Here is a 19,459-nt window from a genome sequence, read left to right as displayed (position 1 = left end):
CTGAGGGAATGGGATTGAACGAAATGGTGAAGGCTGCATGAAACCAAGTTTTATTCTCTTCTGTGAAAAGGCCAGAGACACTACTGCTCTGTGATCAAGTGCACTGGAACAACTCCCCTATGAATAAAAGTTACAATATTTGGTGCCATTTAGTTCAGAACAAAGGTAAGAGGGGCCATGAAAGAGATGTGTACATTTATGCAGGGTATGAAAAAAGTGGATAGCCAGAGGTTTTTCTCCCTTTTCTCATAATGCTAGAACCCAGGGTCATCCAAAGAAGCTGGACGTAGACATGTATTACCAGAGGTTCATGAGAGTTCATGGATACTAGCATTCCAAGAGGCCCTCTAGACTAGAGGCTCTCTCTCTGTCGGTCTGTCAGATAAGGGCATCATATTCTCATGTTAGGACACATCTATACTACAAAATGCACATGTTGTTGTTGTTATTTATTAAATTTGTAACCCACCCTATACCTGCAAGTCTCAGGGCAGTTCACAAGGCAGCAAACCAGTTGTATGCCACTTTAAGCGGTTGCACCTAAGTGTCTAACTTGGTAACAAAAAAATAAATGGAACAAGGAGCTCTGGAGTAGACACAGTCTTAGCTCTGGTTATAGATTCCAAGCAATCTTGTTATATTCTACAAAACTACCCAGTACTACAGATGTAAATGGGAGAGAGGCTGAGGCCATGACATGCAATACCCCTGATTGCCAAGTTAAGCTATTTGCTCAAAGTACATCCACTTTCTGCCTTTTAAAAACCTTGCATGGAATCTGGAAAGAGTGCCAAAGAGCTATATTGGAAGCCCACACCCAGCCTGATAGGATTCACATGCCTTATGCTTGACCCTTGATGCTGTCCAGACATGAGTACAGTTTATCTATACTGAAGGATGGTACAAGTGAGGGAGAATAAAACCAGGACGAGGCTTTGGGGGTCAGCCTGCAGTATATTTTAAGCCAGTTGCTCTCCTGCCAAGAGTCTGGTCCATTTGTTACAATAGAATTAATCTTCCATTTCCCATTGTCTCAGTGTTTTGGATGATCAAGAAAACTTGCACTCAGCACAAGGGGGGAAATATGATTTAAGGAGCAGTAATGAAATGTTTTGTAACTATCATGAATAAGACACTTCGGGTGGCACCCTTCCAAGCTGTTTTTGCAGTTGCTGTACCCCGGATATGCATTAGCTCAGGCAGCACCAGCCAAACCAGGAAGGCTTGTAACTGGCTGGGGTGAATGGCAGTATATTTGCTCAGAAGTTTAATTGCAGCATGGAGTTCAGGGTCAATCACTATGCAGACGCTTGCGCTCCTTCTGTCATCCCTTTGTCGCATGAACGGAAAGGTGAAACAACTGTCAACAATAAGTATGTGGAAAGACGGTTCTTGCCATCCATCAACATTCCCTCGACAGATGTTGATTTAGCTGCCAAGACGGTGCCATCACAATATATTTATAATGATGCAGGTTATTTGGAGATCATGTGTGCATGCAATAAATAACATTGCCATAGGGACAAGGCTTATGCTGCAGCCAATGTGTTCTGCTCAACACAGTGGCAGCCTAAGGGGCAATTACTCACCAGCTTGGCATCTAGACAGACGGCAGGGATGGCCAACAACTTGGATGGCTTTAAAAGAGGATTAGGGAAATTCATGGAGGGGCAAGGCTATCAATGGCTACTAGCCCCAATGGCTATTTCCTATCTCAGCTGGCAGAATGGCGATGCATTGGTTCATGTTCCTCATCTGAGACTATACTAGGGGGTATGTAATTTCCCAGGAAATAGTGGCATGGTCATTCCCAACCCATCTGCTTGGATCACTTAAATGTAACTTAAGGTGGAAAATGTAACTTTGAACAAAAACAGTCTAAACAAGGGAATGTTTAAAGGCACCTTACAGGGAGAGGGAGAAGTTCTGAAGGCAGGTCTGTATTGGGATGTCTTTAATGTATGGGTTTCCCTCCACTGTGTTTTGTATAATGTTGGAAGCTGCCCAGAGTGGCTGAGGCAGATGGATGGGGTTGATGATGATGATGATGATAATGATGATGATAATAATAATAATAATAATAATAATAATAATAATAATAATAAATAAATAATCCAGAGTGGGATGCACGATCAGGTTGGATGTGTGCATGTACCAAACTGTTGTTTAAACTCAGATTCCAAAAGGAGAGACTTAGTGTGAGAGATTTGGGAAGGGGAATTGCTGTTGGTATCATAGAATCACAAAACTGTAGAATCGTAGACCCTGTGGACCCTCTCCTTCTAGTCCAACCCCCTGCAATGTAGGAATAGGCAGCTGTCCCATATGGAAAAGAGAAGTTGGAGAAACAGAGCAGCAGCCTCACTCAGCATCTTACGGCATGGTAAAAGCCAGCATCTCTGAGCAAGTATGCATGGGGTGTTCATGGCTAGCGATGCCAAACTTCACTATAATATCTGAGCTATCAGGTGCTCATAAGTTATTTAAAGGGAACACTGTAGCCGTGAGGTGTATCTCAGTGCAATTGTACTGCTGGTACCTGAGCAGTTGCTTTTATTTCTTAATTTCGCTATTGCCTGACACACTCCTCTGCCTTTGTGAGTTCTCTATTCACTCCTAATTTGGTTTCCCTCCTCCTCCCTCCTTCAGCTAATAGAAATTGCTTTGTTGTTCAACTTAATTTCACTCTTGAATGGGCTGAAATGGGCTTATTTTCAATGCCGCTCTTACGCAAAAGAATAATGCAATAATCATCATAATAAATTAATACAATCAAAAGCTATTCCTCAGGAGATAGGAAAACAAGTCATTTTCTTCTTTATACACCCAGATAGAAATGCCTGAGATCTTAAAAAGCACGTAAGGTGTGACTGAGCCCTCATGCATCTGCCTAAAGATTGCTGTTTCTCCTGTGGTCCCGTTATATTTATTATTATCATTATTTAGGCGGACTTGAAACTGCTTTCAATTAAAACTATGTCCCCGAGCAGGTAGCAAGAAAAAAGTCAGTGAGTTACAAAATGACCTAAAATGAAAGAAATCATAAAAGCCGCAGAATAAGACAGCTAAAAGTATAAGGATTACAATAGCAGAATAAAAGGCAGGTAACAGGAGGGCAGTTAAACACTGCCATCCATCTGCACAATGACTGCTGCTGTCAGTAGGGCTTAAATATACCCCAGGCAGCTGGACAAAACAGGCTTGTTAAGAGCATAGGCTACCATCAGTCAGGCCAATACGATTTAAACCCCCTCCCCAACAAAATCAGGGTCTGCTAGTAAGGAAAGGCTCCCTCCCCACTGATCCATCAAAATGTGATACCAATATATAATTCATTATAAATTATGGAGGTTCTTCATGGAAGTCATATAATAACCAGCCTCTGAATGGTAGCCTCATTTCCACAAGTCTCTCATGGGACAGCTGATATGAATATTCTGAATTTTGCCCATATTAATATTCTGTTGCTCTCATTTTCTTTGTGGATCCTTTAGCAATTGATTCATTTGAAACCCTGCCTTCAAGGCTAATCATCTGGGTATGCCCTATATAGGGACACAATTCTGGACGGAAGTCATTGTCTGTGCTAACTTGGTCTCAGGGAAAATCCCCCCAATTCTTGGTTGTCCATGCTGTTAGTATGTAACACTGGGTGCATTGACGGAGGGGCAACATAACTGAACTTTGCATGCCCTTTTGGTGGGCAAAAGGCTGGTATTACAACATTGGAAGGAACGTATATTCCTCAACCCCAAAATTGCTCAGTGGTCAGAAGTCTTACCTACTCATGCATCATATGAAAAAGTATCTTTAGCAGGCAGCAAGAGGAGAACAAACAGACACTTGGGATTCATAACTGGAATTGTTTGTGTGAAGTCTATGCCCCGAAAGCTCTGCTGGAGCCTATTCCCCTCTTTTTTTGCTTCCTCTCTCCCCCTCAAGCCCCTTAAACCTTTTAGTTTTGACTGTATTTACTTGTATGATACTGCACTAAAAATTGCTTTGATTCATTGCTGAACTTCTTCTTTAAAAAGGGAGGGGGAGAGAGAAGAGGGGAGGAAGCAAAATAAACAGTACAGGAAAACAACAGCACCCAATAGTGTTTAGAAAGTGGAAGGACAGGACACAAGGTCCCCAAATGGAAGGGGAAAGAAGAGGCAGTGATCCAGTGGTTGAAGGCTCAGAAGGCGAGATGCATTTCAGGCATTGTTTAAACATTTGTACAGAGCAAGATGATGTGAATGTCAGATTTAAAGGTTGAATTTTTACCTCAGACCTTAAAATGCAAGTACTTGAGGCTTGTTGGTGTCTTCATTGTTTGGAAGTCTCTAAAGCTGCAGCTATCAAAGACCATTATATGTGTCAACTCTAAAACATTGTTAGATATGAAATACCATTGTCAGCTCTCAAATGGTACCAAATGCTGAACAGCGCAGTGTGTAAACACTGCTGAATGCTAAAATGGTATTTCATGCCTACTAACAGATACGGCAGCATTTTCACTCTTGGTGATTCCCATCAGATATTATAGGATGAGTGAAAACTGCAGATAGCAAGTACTTGATCAAGCACAGAATATTTACAGAAGGGGGGAGTTTTGTGAAGATTTGGAGGGGGTGTTGTCCATTTTTAATTTTTTTTCTAGCTCTACCCTGGACTCAGGGAGCAATGCAGTCCTGTTTTAAAAAAGCTTCACTGGTTGGCAGTTTGTTTTTGGGTCCAAACGAATATGCTAAAATCAATGTTCAAAGGCTTAAATGCCACAGGCCCCGAATATCTGAAAGACTGTCTCCTTCCTGACAAGACCCTGTTGGATGTTAAGATCAGCAGAGGGGGCTCTCTTGGTAGTCCCACCGCCCTCAGAAGTGTGGGGAATAGCAGCCCAGCAGGTGGTTTTCACTGTGGCAGCCCTTAAATTGTGAAACTCCCTCCCCACAGAAGTCTAAGGGCTAGGGTAACCTAGTCAAGATGGGGTGGGGTACAAATCATATTAACAACAACAATTAGCATCTTCATTATTTAGTTTCCATCATAATCTGAGCACACACTTCTCTAAAATTAAGGCATTTTGCTGGGACCCGCCCCCTTTGTTTCATTTTTTTACTTGTCCTCCCCCTCCCAATTGTATAAACAGTTTTCAATTGTGTGATTATATTGTTGTAATCCATGCTGGGACTTTATGATGAAGCACAGGTAGGAAGTCGAATCAAATCACTCAGTCACTCACTCAAATGGCTTACTCATCTCAGGTGTTTGGGAACACTCAGGAATATTTGGGCTTGCAGGGCCAAACCAGATTTGTTGGAAGCTATTCAACAAGTTGAACCTGAATATTCAGAAATGTTTCTTTTCTTCTTAATGTGTTCAGGGCAGCTGTTTATCAGCTCCATCTGGTATGTAGGCTGAGACCCTACCTGCCCGCGGACTGTCTCGCCAGAGTGGTGCATGCTCTAGTTATCTCTCGCTTGGACTACTGCAATGCGCTCCATGTGGTGAAGGTGACCTTTGAAGGTGACCCGGAAACTACAACTAATCCAGAATGCGGCAGCTAAACTGGTGACTGGGAGCGGCTACCAAGACCACATAACACTGGTCCTGAGAGATCTGCATTGGCTCCCAGTACGTTTCCAAGCACAATTCAAAGTGTTGGTGCTGACCTTTAAAGCCCTAAACGGCCTTGGTCCAGTATATCTGAAGGAGCGTCTCCACCTCCATCGTTCTGCCCAGACACTGAGGTCCAGAGCCAAGGGACTTCTGGCGGTTCCCTCGCTGCGAGAAGCCAAGTTACAGGGAACCAGGCAGAGGGCCTTCTTGGTAGTGGCACCCGCCCTGTGGAATGCCCTCCCACCAGATGCCAAAGAGAAAAATAACTACCAAACTTTTAGAAGACACCTGAAGGCAGCCCTGTTTAGGGAAGCTTTTAATGTTTTATAGGTTATTGTATTTTAGTGTTCTGTTGGAAGCCGCCCAGAGTGGCTGGGGAAACCCAGCCAGATGGGCGCGGTGTAAATTAATAATAATAATAATAATAATAATAATAATAATAATAATAATAATTATTATTATAAAGTTCCAGATAAGGGAGTTTGTGGTGGCTCCCACAAGTCAAGGGCCCTGCTTGTGTATAATGAACAGAACAAATAATTGGTGTTGAATGAGGGAACAAGGGCTGTCTGCAGAGGGTAGTCTTCAGGCAGAAACTGTATGCTTTGTTCTTGGGGGAGGGAGAAGAGAAGAAGCAAAAGCTGGAGGGATTTATTATTTGGCTTCATCTTCCCAGCAGCCAGCTACAAAACAAAGCCCAAGTGAAGCGAAATGGTGATACATGGCTATGTTAGGCCCGTAAAAGAACCGAGGGAGCAGAACTGAATAACCATGACATGAAATGAAGATATATGGCATCCTTTGAATGATGATGCATGGCTTTATTATAACGGCCTTCGTTTTGAGCGTGTGCTTGGATACATCAAAAAGGGAAAAAAGGGGGAAATGGCTCTGAGTGAAGCACAGAAGCTTAGCCTGGTCACAGATGCGTGATAACTAGAGTTTAGGTGATGGGCATGGAGCCCCAGGACACAAACTTGTGGGAGCTGGTTGAACCTCATACAGGAGCACGTGAATGAAGATCTGTGTGATGAGGAGTTGTGACTGCTGCAGCAGCGAACATTTCGTTCCAACAGCTCTTATAGCTGCCTGAGTGCCAAAAGTCCCTTCTCAGTCTTCTCTCAGTTTGGCTGCCACTTGCCCTCTTCCATACCCTCCAACATTTCTCCTATGGAAATAAGGACATCCATCTTCATCATCATCATCATCATCATCATCATCACAACAACAACAACCGCCCAGAGTGCCTTTGCCATACAGGACTGCCTTCAGATGTCTTCTAAAGGTTGTATAGTTCCTTATTTCCCTGGCTCGGGGGTCACATAACTCCACACCCTCCAACATTTCTCCGATGAAAAGAGGGACGTCCTAAGTGGGTCATTCCGGGATCAAATCAGAAACCAGGACGGTGTCTGTAAATCTGGGACTGTCCCTGGAAAATAGGGACACGTGGAGGGTCTGCTCTTTTCTGCTTGCCCATCATCTGGTAGCACCCGCCTCCTTCTCAGAGCAGCAGAAAAGAGCTGCAGTGTAAAAGGAATGTTAAGAAACCGGGAAAGAAGATGCAGTAAGCCCCACATCTGAACGCAGCCCCTGTGTTGCCTTTGCAGGATGGGGACAAAAGTAGAATTAGTGGACTCTGGCTCCAACTGACTTCTGCCCTACTTGGTCCAGTGGGCACCAGCCCCCCTGTCTGCCAGGCCTATGTCCCCATAAGCTCCAAGTACTTCTTCCAGGTTACGGGAAGCATTGAGACCTGAAGACATAGTTGGCATGAAGCAACTTGGCAAAGCCGCAATGGCTGCTCTTGTCTTCAGAGTTTGCAGTATAATGGGAAATGCAGTGGGCATGTTAGCAAGCAATTAACAGTACAGTTGCCCCGGAAGGTGAGATGTGGGATGGATATGGGCTAATCCTTTCCTGCCTAGACTTAACTGTGGATTCAAGAGGATGATACTGAGGGCTTCATGAAATAATTTTAAGTTATTGTTGCCAAGTATCTGGAGGTATTGAAGTGACAACCCTTCTGGGTACAGGTCCATGTCACACAGTGAATGTAATGTTAAAACAATGGTTCCTTCTGATCCTCCGTCCTTTACATCAGAAGTGAACTTGCAGGGCACAATTAATATTTGTTCAGACTGATGCCAAAGGGAAGGATGGGATTAAGCAGGGGCGGGAATGACAGAGACTTTCTAGCTGAAGTGCTTAGTCATCTGAACATAGACCACTGGCTGTCAGGGCTTTTTGGATGTATTCAGGACCAATCAATCTTATCAGCAGTCTGGCCAGCCAGCTATAAATCCTTCAAAGAACAGCAGTGTAATTCAACCTAACATGGCCACCACTGGCTGGATATCTGAGCAGCATTTAAGATAAATATCCATCAACAACCAGCCAACACACCAACATTCACAGTTTTCTATTTGATGAACCTGAACCAGGAAGCGCTTGTCCCCATTTCCCCTCCGCAACATAGTAAGCTTTATCCTTGTGCTGTTTCAATTATTTCATAGGGGAACATCTGTTTCTACTGCCTTACACTACAAAAACTGACAGCGTACAAAGCAGAGGAGTAATGGCAGTGCAAACACAACTAGGCAGAATTCAAATCTGAAAACCCGTTACTTAGGTCCAGTTAGCAGAAGAATTTTTGTGGGTTTTGTACCACCTTGCCCATCAAAAGACAGGATAGTCAGAGAGTTTACCTAAAAGCCTACCTTGAATGAGCCTGCAAACAACTTAATGCTACATCTGTGAGAACATTTGCCTTTGTTTTCAGCAGGTTGTTTTTAACCAGTCAGATTCCCTCCCCACACCTGCTGTTAAAATGAGGTGCTTAATGTTATGCTTTAACCTTTGCCTCCTTACTCACTAATAGGCAATTTTAAAGTTGCATAGATATAAATTATTTAAAATCTGCTAAGTTTTCATCACCACAAGCCTCTTTAAGGGGTAGATCCATGCTGTATAGCAGGAGATTCCTAGGTTTTTATTGGAATGGATAAAACTGTCCATTTTGGTTTGACTTAATTTCTTATTCTTTCCAGTCTTGAGGTCAGTTCGTCCCATTTCCCCATATGTTTGCATTTAAAAAAAAATCACAGGAACATTCATTTGTATTTCTCCAAATATACCCATTTTTTTGCATGCAAATTTGCCTTGTATATGTAGTTTCCCCCTAATATAATGCATTTTTATACATGATTTTCACCAGTATCCACACTTTTTTTGCACGCACTTTTCACCCATGTGCATTTTTGTATGCATTCTTTGGTTGGAGAACGGAATTGCAAACTTCGGAGAAGTGTGCATTTTGAAGGAGAGCAGTTTTTCAATTTGCATGCTGGCTCAGGAAGTGCAAATTTGGTAAGCTCATATCAAAATGCAAACTGAGCAGATTTCTCCTTTATCCCTGGTAGTTGCTACTTTTTGTATGTTTTAATATATATTTCATAAGGGTGTCCTCTCAATATCCATGGAGCTATTGCTCTAATTTCTTGCAAGCTATTGTCAAATACTGCCACAAAGAGCCACATTATGCCTTGGGTATGTCAATAAAAAAGTCATGCCTTGCCCTTATTGCAGAATCAAGTCACAGTAATTCAATCCAGTTGCCTTCCCCATGAAAGCAAATGATGTTTTATGATAATACTGGGAGGACAAAATTGCTTTTGAGATTGAAAATTGGTAATGCACAGGAAGAAAGGGACAGAGATGAAAGGAATGGTTAGGAACTGGATGTAAATCTGATGACATAATGGAAAAGGCTACAGAAAAAGGATTATTGTAATGAAAAGTGAACACTGGGCAGTGTGTGTGTGTGTGTGTGATTTCCATTATATGTCTTAGACAATGGTGAGAATTAGTGATACATATTAGCTGTATGCCTGTAACTTTGAGCAAGACCCGAGTAGACCTGAACAAGGGTTCTAGCATTCAAATGGTAAATCATGGCAAGATTGGTTTCCGTTTGGGAAGAGCTGGCTCCATGGTGTCATTGTTAGAAAAACACTGGGGCCTAATTTGAATAGTAGAATGTCTGGCATCTGGTAGGCAGGGCTTTTGTGTTGTGCTCTGGAATTGGCCCCTCCCTTCAGGTGTTCTGTTAAGTTCAGTTAGAGAGGCCAACTGTCATTCTTGCCTCATAATGTTGTTTTAGTTTCTCTCAGATAGCATGTTATTGTGTTACAATTTTCTTTATTATTAAAGCTTTGTTTGACGTATACCTGAGCCGCTTACTTTGCTGAAAGAAAAGAAACTCTGCTGAAGAATGGTGAAATATCCTAAACTGGGTGAGTGAGGGGATATTCCCAGTCTGACAGGAGGATTGATTTTTTTAATCACTCCACCCCACACAACAGTCATGACTTCTGAATTCAGCAGCAATCCAGACACAGAATCGGAGGTCGTAGAGGCACCAGCTAAAAAGGCAGATCAAGTTCAGGGCTCTGCACTGGCTTCTGGAGACCAATAAGCCATTGTATCTGAGGCTGTTGGACAAAAGCCCCCAAAAGAACCTCTCGGACAGCCACGGCCTATAGGGCCAGAGCCCAGACCCACACAAGCATCTTCCCCAGAGGAGCCTATGGCCTCCCACTACACAACACAGGTCAATGATACTGAGAACACACCAGTAGAAAAGCTGTGGAACAGAGGAGAAGTGCCCATCTTCAGACCAGAGGGTTGTCCCTTTAAGACTCTCCACAAATGGGTGGAGTCTGGAAGAGGTAGTTTGGAGACAGTGTCTTAAAAGGTCTCATTCTGCTCCTAAATTTGTTGGGAGTGAGTTGCTCACTGGGAAATATTTGTGGTCCTGTAGCTGCCAGCCTGGGGCCACACCCTCTGTGGGATCTGCATCAGGAAATGACACAGACATAGTATATTCCACTTACTTTAAAAAGTTCAGCTAAATTTTCTGGATCTCAGAGTTCATTTATGCAATCAGCAGAATCAAGGGATAAAGTTGTTTAGGGTGCAGTGGGGAGGATGGGGGAGAGTTGCATGTTTGAATGCTTCTCTGCAGGGCAATGTCTAAGCATGTGGGGAAACAGTATGCAATTGATAAACCTTGAACAGACTCTTTTCCCTTACATTTCTATTTTCAGGGGTTTTTGTTGTGGAAGTGTTAAACAGGCAACCCCCCGCCCCCAAATCCTACAACCTGAAGTGGTACAGTCTAGGAAAAGCTTATTTATCACTTGAGGAAAGCAGCTTTTATTTTGCTTCCTTTAGTGATGCAGTATTCAAGTTATCCTTTCTAAAGTCAGTTTCCTCTGTAGTAAAGAGCAGTAAAGTTTTCTAGATACATTGTATGAATCTGTTTGCTTATATATCTATAGCTGAGGAATAAATAAATGAGAACCTCCTCTTCCATTAGTAGTAAAAAAAATTCCAGTTGCTTATTTAAATATGTTAATTCTAAATTGTAAGTGGCCAATTGTTTAACATTGAGACTGAACTAGGGTTCTGTTTCTTTTTTCGGAAAACCTTGCTACTTCTTATTTACATTAGGATTGATGAGAGAAATTAGCTTGGCCTGAATTTCAATGTGAACCTATGCAATTCTGATTCTCTAGCCAACACATAAACCAAAATGCAACTATTTTTTGTAATTTGCACTTTTACGAATTTTGTGTTTCAGCTCTTCTGTGGTTTTTTTAAAAGTATACAAAAAAGTGTCTCTTAAGGGAAAGTACACACATAAATGCATATATTAGTGAAAATAATATACATAGGGAAAATTGATGGCAGAAATGCTTATATTGGCAAAAATTGGATAAAAATGCACACGCTAAGAGAAATATACACAATATGGGTATCATTTTTTAAAAAATTGATGCAGAAATAGGGTAACTGAAGATTGGAAAGATGAGAAACTGAGATAAATCAAAAGTGACAGGTTTGTACATTCCTAATTTGTATGTGTTAAATTTCTTAACTGGATACAAGTTTGCAGTATCCTCACTGAGGAGAATACCCATCAAAAGTTCAACGTTTTGTGAAAGTGTTGTAGTAAATCATGGTCTTGGTTGGGTTGTTGACACATCAACATGTGCCAGAGCATTCACAAGACCAGCCACCAACAAAGAAGATACAATTTCACCAAAGAAGTCACAAAAATGGGTTCACAGACTTGAAAATGCTGCAAAACCCTGTCTACTGAAGGCTTCTTCAGTCACTATGAATTTCTGCACAGAAAGCACCTCTGTGCCATTCTTAATATGTAATGGAGATAATTGCATGGAATAATTGCACATGCATGTGTTCCACTTTGCATACACAGTGCAAATTCAGACTTAGTACAGCTTCCAGATCTGCCTACCCTGCCTCCAATGTCACCAGGTGTCCATACAGGGGCATTCAAATAGGGTGTGCGCACATGCAATCCAGTGTAGGTGGGCTAGGATCACACAGTCCATTTCCCAGATAAAATCCAGGAATTGCTTGCAGTGCTCTTGGCCTACGTGCACTGGATTCCACCCTATGGGAACTTTATGCCCCTGTATGGATGTCTGATGCCATCAGAGGCAGTGCTGGGATGCTGAGTAGACAGGTGAGTTCTTACTCCCCACCCAATGTGACTGTGTTATTGGAATATATAATTCCTGGACAAAAGTTGCTGAAAGAAAAACAGACATTATTTATGAATGCTACGACAGCGGCAAGAATATTAATAGCTCAAAATTGGAAGACTGGAGAAGTACTATTGAAAGCACAATGGCAGGAAAAGTTGATGAACTATGCAGAGCTTGCAAAATTAACGGACAAACTACGTGAAAAGGACAATAGTGACTTTGTAAAAGAATGGGAACCTTTTACAATATACTTGCAGAAACAACAGAAAGAAATGGTCTCATTTAGCAATGTTACTGGATATTTGTTATGAGAAAATAAATTTAATAAAAATTACACACACACACACACACACACACACACACACGGAATATATAATTCTTAATAGACACAAATTTTAGCCACCAGTTAGTTTTCAAATCATATTCCTCCCTCACTGCTACTACAACATGTTCGTTATCTCCAGCCAGTTTAATAACATGTGAAAGTATGTTTTAGTTAAATCTGCCTCGCTTAGTGCTTGATGCCACATTATTCTGGAAAGAAAAATGACTCAAGAAACTAAGCAGGCTAGAGGAAACTTGCATGCATGGTTTCTTCAAACTGTGACTGTCAGTTAATCATTTCTAGAAGCTCATTCCATCCTGATTTAATTAGCAGAGTGTCCTTGCTACTGAAAGCACTGAACTCCATAATTAACTGTCAGGATTTCAATATCCATTGCCTAAAATAATGAGAATGAAGGCAATGAATGAAAACATCAAGGGGAGAAAAACAGAAGCAATGCTTCCCCTCTCCCCAACTCTAAGCCTAGTTTAATGATGAGATAACTTTATGGGGAGAGTCACAGCTCAGCGGTAGAACATCTGTTTTATATTCAGGAGGCCCCAAGTCCAACTCCCAGCATCTCCAGGTATGGTTGGGAAAGACCCCTGTCTGAAACCTCAGAGAGCTATTGCTGGTCCAAGAAGACAATGCTGAATTAAATGGACTATACAGTAGCTTCCTTATGTTCAGCCACTGCTGAAACCTGGGCATCCAGGCTCAAGGATGAACCAGGAGTATACTCAAACTGTGAACCTCGGCTTCAAAAGAGAGTGAAGGCCCCTATTTTAGAAGGCAATAAAGGTTGGGGATCCAAGTCAGGTTGCCCCCCCCTACTTTTTATCTGCCTTCTAAGTAACCAGGAGCACCTCTGCCTTGCCTGAATTAAGCTTCATTTTGTTTGTCCTTAGCCCTATACTGACCAATGATTCCGAACTCTTAAACAGCTTCCTTGGAAAGCAAAGATGGAAAGATGAGATAGAGTTGGGTGTCAGCAGCATACTGGTCACACAAATAGGACTTCACATCATCATCGTTGTGTCCAAAGAATCACATAAATAAAAACTAGTCAGAAGAAAAATGAGTTTGAGTTTGAGATGGGACTTTTGCCATTATCTTTATCTCTTGCTTTTATCCAGTGGTATCTTTCAACCACTGTTTTATTCTTTTGCTGACAATAACTTGGATAGATGATTCTGCCAACTGTTAGGTCCTGTGCTCTTCTTCTGGCACAATGTATACAAACAGCATGCTGTTGCTAGAATGTGACTTGATGTGTGGAGGATCTTGTCAGGTGGCCAGAGGGTTGGACCTAAGTGAACTCTGGGCTTGTTTCAATATAGTAATTTTATGACATTTTTGTCTGGCATACATACCAGACTTTTGGAGAGAGAAAAATATATCCCGGTTATTTGAAGGAAGACTGGCCATCTGTATTGATGCTAAGAATAGTGAGAGCAAGTTAGGGAAAACTAGAATAGACTGTTGGATGTTAAAAATATGTGGCACACCATCTGCCAGAGGAGCTTTGTGCTATATATTGTTGCATGCTACCCCAATCTCTGAGTGGTGCGAGATTCCAGGGGTTCCAGACTCTTACCTGGGGTCTGTGTTTCCTTTAGGAATAACATACAACAGAGACTGCGGTGTCTTTTTGATACAGGCAACTCCTGTCTTGCACATGTTCTAAGAACGGGTGACCATGCATGCGTGTATCACTGCAACCCAGAAGTGGCCAGAAAAGGGGAAAGGGGGGCAGGGAGGGTCAGAGTAGGGCCTAACAGGGTGTAACAGGGCAGAGAGGGCTGACATTCACTCTGCTGGCGTGTGCGGGGGTCTGGAGCGCAACCCTCCCCCACAAAACAGTCATTGCCTGTATATGGTTTCTTTACACATGTATACAACCTGAGCCTATGGTGGTAGGGTTCACACAAGTAATACCAAAAGGATCTTGTTTCTCCCATAGCAGCAGCCTTGGATTCAAACAGACATCAAACATTGCTCTGGCTCTCTCTCCAGTTTGCTGCTTTTTCCTCTAGCTCACACCACTCAACTCTCAGGTCTCATTTCTGGCTTTATCCTTCTAATTATTCACGAGTTGATTTGCCTCCTCACACAGAGCCCTTTCCTTTCATTCCCCTTAGTGGCCCATCACCCAAATAATCACCTCACCAGGAAGCTAGCCTGGCTTATATCTTAATACTTGTTGGATCCAATGTGTCTTGGCGTAAACCAACTCCCCCCGTCTCACAAATATCAATCTAGTAATCACACTTTCTCCCCCAATTCCCTGTCAGGCCAGGGCTTGGCCTAACTAGATCTGATATGGAGGCTTCCTAGTCCATCTTGCAGGATGGAGAGCCACAGGCAGTGGCGGAGGAACCCTTTCCAGCACCGGTGAGGCACGCTGAGGGGTGGGGCAAACTGCACGGTGGTGCATGCACAACATCCATATGGACTGTGAATGCCTGGCAGCCTGCATGGACGCTGCGTGCAAGCAGCAGCCCCCTGTACTGACACTGCATGAGCAGTGCCCATATTGACTGTACATGTGCTCTTGGCTGCTCTACAGCTGGGGGGAGACAGTAGGCCATCTTGTCACCCCCCCCCAGGTGGCACCCAGGGCAGGTCCCTGTGCCCCCCTTTGTATGGCCCTGGCCATAGGTCCTTAGAGGGCAATGGAGGTGTCACGTCTCAGGAGGCCTATGGATTCCGGACAGTGACAGGGGTCTGTTCCATGACAGATGAGGTGCCACTAGTTTTCCAGGCCAGGTCAGAGCTGATTAAGAGGTGGAACAGTGCCCACTTGATTTCTTCTTCTTGGAATTAAACTCTATTTCCCATTTGCAGGATATGCGGAAGACAGATCTGGGTCATTTGACCCTTTACTCAGTTGCCTTTCCCCTCCTATAAAAACTACTCAAGACACACTCTTTTAAAGTTTAAATAGCATATAACTTTTACTTAGTGTACTTGCACTTGCAGATTAAAATATACGAACAATGCAGGTAGGTGATATTTAAGTTGCTAAAACAACTGTTATAGACTAACTCTGAGGCAGACAGTAGCACAACATAACATACCTGCTGCTCTAACTGCTAGGACTGTTCACCTAACTGCCACTGCGGTGCCAACTGCCATAACTGTCACAGAGTGTGTGACATCATAGAGTTCTACAGCTCTTGCAAGCAACCCTTTACATATGCATTTTGGATGCTAACATCCCACACTTCTATGAGTGAAAAGAGGCATGATGTTAAATATGTGTTTGCAAATGGCAAGCGAATCCCTATTGAACTTCTGGTGAGGTCATAAAAAAAATGTCAGGCATTTCAAGGAAGATCTTCTTGTTGATTTTAAATGATTTTATCCTTTGCCTCTCTATAGTGGTTTCATTGTGCACCACTTAGAAACTGTGGTGTTAAGCAGTATATAAATAGTTGAAATAAATAATCATTCATCAGCTGGGAGAGCTGGTAATTATTTGGATCAGAGCAGACATGAAGGATCAAATTAACTTTTCCTCCTCTGCTGTGGTCCTGAGGGAAAACGCTCCTCGGAAGCTGGTAATGTGTGTGTGTGTGTGTGTGTGTGTGTGTGTGTGTGTGTAGAAATTGCTACTGCTGCCAGGGGGCACCTGGCAAAAAAGCATATTCAGAGAAAGAGAAGGGATTCTCCTCTGAATTGCAGTAGGGGAGGAAAGAGGGAAAGCCCACCCACACCTGTTGCCATCTCAATGATTATCAGCCCTCAGTCTTGGCTGATCCTACTTGTATTTTTAACAATCTGCATGGTAAGTATTAAATACACAGTTAATGGCAAGTCTAGCTTGGCGCTAAGAAAATTAACAATCCCTAAAAGTCCTGAATCTTGCCAGAACAGCTTTCATCTATCAAGTGAGCCAAGAAAAAGGGGATAGGTTTCTGCTACAATAGCATTTTGGGTCATTTGCCAAAGCTTCTTACCCCAAATGACCCAGTTGTTCTGCTACTAACTTCAACCCAGCCCTTTCTGAATGTCTGCTCAGTGCTTAGATAATAACATTACACTCCCCTGATTCTTCTCTGCTTGTCTGCTCCAGGGGACAAATCCCCCCTCTCAATACACTTTCTAACCTTTCCCAAATGCTAAGACTGGCTCCATGCCTGCCTCTTTTAGGCCCATAATCCTTCAGCTGGACTACCCTGTGTTTGTAATAAAGTGTTACAAGTCACTGAGCAAAATCTTAATTTCTCAAGATTTTCAAAGGCAATTAAAAGTGTGCCTTGCAGGAGCACTCTCCAATTGATATCACTTTAACCTTTGGAATCCAAATTAAAGTTTTAATAATGGAAGCCTCTTTTATTTGACAGGCAGGAAAGTGATAGAAAGAAATGATATTTAAGAAATATTTAAATTCCTCCATATTGATGGCTTATTGGAAAAGGGCACATGTTGTGCCTCCAACAAAAGTGGGTCATGGCTAACAATTTGGCCTTACTCCTCTATGTTCTTGCCTAAACTTTCCTTTGCCTCCATGCAACTTTCTCCAAAGTGTACCTGTCTTCAAAGGGAATATTTCATGAACAGGGCAATTCTTTTCGGTATGTACCCTTTATAGGCTGGAGACTAGTGGAGCAAGATGCGGGCGACTTTGTACGATTGATCTCTGTTATGTACTGAAGTTCTCACCATGGGCCAGCAGGGGGATACTGTAGATAGTTTTCACTCAGGTCCACATATGCAAATAAGGGATTGAAAGTGACGTTCAGTGATTGGATAGTTACAGAAAGTGGTTACAGTTGCGTTGTAGTGGAGCTCTTGCGTTGTAGTGGAGCAGGCTGGCTGAACCCTTCAGTTCAGTTCTGTTCTGGCCTGTGAATAAACAAGAGCTGTTTGAAGAATCGCTGTGTTGTCTGATATGTTCACCCATAACTTAACACTCTCTTTGTGTTATTGTTACATATGTGGGGAAGTGAAATTTGAGCCTTGGAGTCTGAGCCTTGGAGTCATGTTGTATTAGAAGTAGGGATGGGAGAGAGATTCTGTTTTGTATCGAAGTGAATCTGATCAAATCCACACTTTCTGAAACAATATGCAAACTGAAACACAGCCATCCTTTGGAATTTGTACTTACCGAAATTTTATGATTCAGTTCTCCAAGCAACTGGTGTTCACAATAATGCATATATGGGGGGGGGGAATGAATATTATAGTGAGAATCACATAGAAAAATGCATGATATTAGAGAAAACTGCTTGCAGATGATCAGTAAAGAGTGCATACAAAATGTGCTTATCAGGATAAATTTACACTAACATGCTGATGATTTCTTTAAAAAAATTGAAAATTGCTGCAGAAAGGTCAAAATAGAACAATGGCAGACAGAGACAATTAAAATTGACAGCTAATTCCATTTATCCTGAGTTATAAGTGAAGGATTCGCTATAATATAATCAACTTTTTATTTTGTTCTGTGTATATTGCAATGTTCTTTTGTTGCTATGACCGATGGCTGACGCAAATAAAGTTTCATTCATTCATTCAAGGATTCAAAACCTTTCCTATTGCCCAGTTTGGCAAAGAATGAATAGGAAAGAGCCACAACTTATGTAATCATTTAGAAGGTGGTTGTTTTAAAATATTGGAAATATTTTCAATAATATGAGGAAGACAAGAGGGGGACCATCTCATATGGCAAGCAGAAAAGTTTTCGCTGACAGAGCAATTGCCATAGCACTAAACTGAATTCCTCCCATGGTTTGCATCAAAGTCCTGCATAGTCCCCTGGTGAGTTTTTATCAGTGATTGCCTTCTTCCATGTACCACAGTCATTCTCCTTGGACTCTTCTCTGCCTCCAGCTTGCCCTGCAAATTCATTCCCCCTGGAGAATGGATAACAAATGTTTCCCATCAAGCCCATGCTGGTGCCTTGACCCCCACACCAGGACGATCTATGGATTATTATTGACCAGGCACTGACAATCTGATATCCAAACATGTTCTGCCAGTCTTGTTGTTATAGAGTATTGTATGGGAAATCTCAGAGCAACAGCTGTTATTGTGTGGTTTTGGCTCAAGGTTTTGGCCATGAGAAACATAGCCAATCCCATTATCTTTCATTGATCTTTATGCCAGTCTAAAAGCTTGAAACCAGACAACATTCAAATGTTCTTTACCCAGCTGAGTTGAGGATGCAAATTGCTAGCTTTTATTGTGCACAGAGGACCAATATGGAAGAGAAACAACGCCCCCCATCACATGATGTATAGGTATTTTTGCCATTTGGAAGGCTAGAAATCCTTAATGGACAATCTTTGGAAAGGAAATTTGCATTCAACACCCACATTTTACAAAGTGCAGTTAGTTGCTATAGGAAGTAGGGTGGGGTCCTGATAATTATCCATATTCCAACAGGCAGAAGATGGCCTGGTGAAAATTAGGATGGAAAGACTTTTCTGCCTTTACTAGTTGTGCAGGAGATGGAATTTTGGCAGGTGAGCTTTGCATGACAAGCTCCTTTAAGGAGTTTAAATGTGTGTAGGAATGGGTTATGTCACGTGGAGGTGCTGTGGACATCTGGTAAGACCACAGCATGATACAGTACAGTAGCAAGGGCTTCCCTTATGAGCCATCAAGATAAGTCACTGGACAGCTGCCTCGGCATCTTGATGCATGGAGAGGTGAGGTATCTCCTTTGGCCACTAGCCAGTTCTCTGAAGTCACATGCTGGCTTTGCAGTCAACAGCCAAGAGAGTGTTGGGAATGTCTGGCAACACCATCATATGATAGTATATAAAGCCCAGCCATGCCTTTGTTTAGAGAGTGAGATCAAATGCCAGAGTGGGAGGATGTGTTGCTGTTCTGGATGAGTTCCCCGCCCCCCAGCAACTCAAAGGGCAGTTCGGCTTTTTATGCTTTCCTTTGTATTCTTGTTTAGCAAATAAATCCTATTTAAGTAGTGTTTCTGCTATCG

This window comes from Podarcis filfolensis (assembly GCF_964270895.1).
Source record: "Podarcis filfolensis genome assembly, chromosome: 2".
Classification (NCBI taxonomy): domain Eukaryota; kingdom Metazoa; phylum Chordata; class Lepidosauria; order Squamata; family Lacertidae; genus Podarcis; species Podarcis filfolensis.
The sequence above is the reverse complement of the archived record's forward strand: the minus strand, read 5'-3'. Positions refer to the sequence as shown.